Below are 2,538 nucleotides of genomic sequence, written 5' to 3'. Positions count from 1 at the left end.
ATCCTGAAAAAAAAAAAAAAAACTAAATTCATTTTATGTGTGTATTGCCACAGTACATTTCTCTAGACTTGCTTCATGCTTGTGATGCTTTGGTGGTAATATTTAGGCGCTTTCTTTGTTTCTGTCTCTACTTACTATGCAAAGAATTTCAATTCAAATTACAGTAATCATTTTCACAATGGGCTCTGGGGTTAGACTATTTGGTCTGATTTCTGACTTTACTGCCTAGTTTTTTGGCCTTAAGTTGTATTAATGTCTCTTATCCTTGATTGTCTTCATTTGCAAAAATACAAACTTCTTTCTTGGGTTGAGATGATTAGCAAACAGTATCTGTTACTCCTGGAATTATGAGTACCTAATATACCACGTATAGTGTTCCCCACATATGTAGGATAAAGCCCCTTAAAAAAGACAATTTGTCCACATTGCTTTGAACTTATGGGCTGTAGAATCATGAGAAAATCAACTTCTGTTGTTTGAGCCATGCCTGTCTGTCGTAATTGTTATAGTAGCCCTGGCATATTGTATCTAAGAGCCTTAGTTTTTTGACTTTCACATTTGTTGCAGTATCTTTTGCTCTTTTGAAATAGGGTCACCTGTAGCCCAAGCTGGCCTCTTGAACATATGATTATGTAGCATCCCTGTAGACCTCTGCCTCCATTTCCCAAGTACTGGCATTACAGATATGCTCCCACCATGGCTAGCTTTTGTAAAGATTTTTGATTAAAACGTTACTTATAATTTTAAGTGTAGAATTGGTTTTTTAAGAATAATTTTGTTGGGACTGGAGAGATGTATGTTCCCAGCACCCACATGGTGGCTAAGAACCGTCTGTAACTCTAGTTCTAGGGGATCTGATGCCTTCTGACCTCTGCATGTACACACATGTAGGTAATACATTCATACACATAAAATATAAATAATAAAAAAATATATTTTATAAAAATATTTTTTATCTGGTCTTAGAACTTAGAAAATAGTACTGGGTGGTTTTTTTGGTCTATTTTTAATTCATATTCATTCTCATTCCCCCCCCCATTCTTTTTCTTTCTTTCTGCCTCTAAAGACATTGGGAAAGGAGTTTTGCAAGTATTCTACGAAATGGATAGTAAATGTGCTAGCTTTTTTGTAGGGTCTGTTCTTTTCGTGACAGCTGATGTGAACAATCACTCTTTGCTTTTCCTGTTGATGTTCATAACTTCATAATGAGGAAGAATAATAACACTCTGGAAGCCCTTCTGATTTGGCAGTGTTAATTAAAGGATTTACTTTTTTAAAAAAAATCCATTTCCATTAGCTCTAATACATGAGGAAATTTTATACAACTTTAAATAGAAGCCAATTTTCAGATTTCATACCTGAATTAGAACTTATATAGTCATATATACAGGTAGCTTGTAGACAAGCACTTTCAATACAAACAGCCAGAGAAACCTACCTGAAGATAACATACTGCTTGGCCATCAAGAAGTACAGAGAAGAGAGACTTTTGTAAACTTTCGTCTCCCAAGCTTGTACTCAAATACTTGCTGATTGGAAATTGCAGGTTTTGGAACCAGAGGAGTACTGTAGCTGAAGCACAGAAAAGGCAGCTCCATTAGACTCTCTGTATATTTGTTGAATCCTAGGGCTCACTAGAATGGGAACCTTTACACCCGAGCTAAGCAGAAAAGTTGTGAAAATCAGCCATGGAGCTTTCTAGTATATTTATAAAACAAAAATTAAATTTGCTATCATTTTGGGACTACGGTTCTAAGCATTTAGCAAGATTTCAGTTGAAGCTTTGGAGGCAAAGAAAACCAAAGAGTCAACTAAGTTTTGAGCATTGTGCAGTGCCCTAACAGAAAGAATGCTGACCACACTAAGGAAAAAGATAGCTTGATGAGCAAAGATTACTACATCAGCTCCATACCAGTGACAAACACTTCTAAAAAAATACTGTATTATTTCTATTTTTCTATGTGTATATTGCCTGCATGTACGTAAGTGACCCTGTGTTGTGCAATGCCCGTGGAGGTCAGAAGAGGGCATCTGGTCCACTGGAACTAGAGTTACGAGTGGTTGTTAGCTGCCATGTGGGTGTTGGGAACCAAACCTGGATCTTCTGCAAGAACTCAGCCAGTTCTCTTAACTGCTGAGCCATCTCTCCAGCCCTGACAAACACTTTTAATAACCATGAATATGTCAAGGAAATAGAGGGAACTATAGAGAAAACAGGTAAAAAATTATTGAGTTATAGAATATTGGAATATCTAAAAGATTCAAATGAAAATTCAAGAAGAGGAAAGCACATCATCTAAAATTAAACTCATTAGGTATGTGTAGACAATTGAGTATATTAGAAGATTTAGTCAATAGAAAATATTCAACTGATGAAATAAAATGTAAAAAAATAGAAAAGAGGATTTAGTATAGGTCTCATACACATGTAACTGAATTGCCAGAAGAAGAGAATAGAATTAGGCAGAAGTGCTTTTTAAGAGGCAATGCATAGAATGTTAAAAAAAAAAAAAAAGGCTAATAAAATATATAAACCGA

At 35.4% G+C, this 2,538-nt stretch overlaps 1 protein-coding gene across 4 annotated transcripts in view; it reads left to right on the top strand.

Annotated features, from left to right (window-relative positions):
- The window catches only part of Rictor (RPTOR independent companion of MTOR complex 2), a 151,650-nt gene that overhangs the window by 75,630 nt on the left and 73,482 nt on the right, over positions 1-2,538 (top strand). The gene's annotated exons all lie outside the window — the stretch shown is intronic.

Source organism: Nannospalax galili, unplaced genomic scaffold (assembly GCF_000622305.1).
Source record: "Nannospalax galili isolate Female #2095 unplaced genomic scaffold, S.galili_v1.0 scaffold139, whole genome shotgun sequence".
In the NCBI taxonomy this organism is placed as follows: Eukaryota; Metazoa; Chordata; class Mammalia; order Rodentia; family Spalacidae; genus Nannospalax; species Nannospalax galili.
This window is presented reverse-complemented; position numbering and strand designations above follow the sequence as displayed.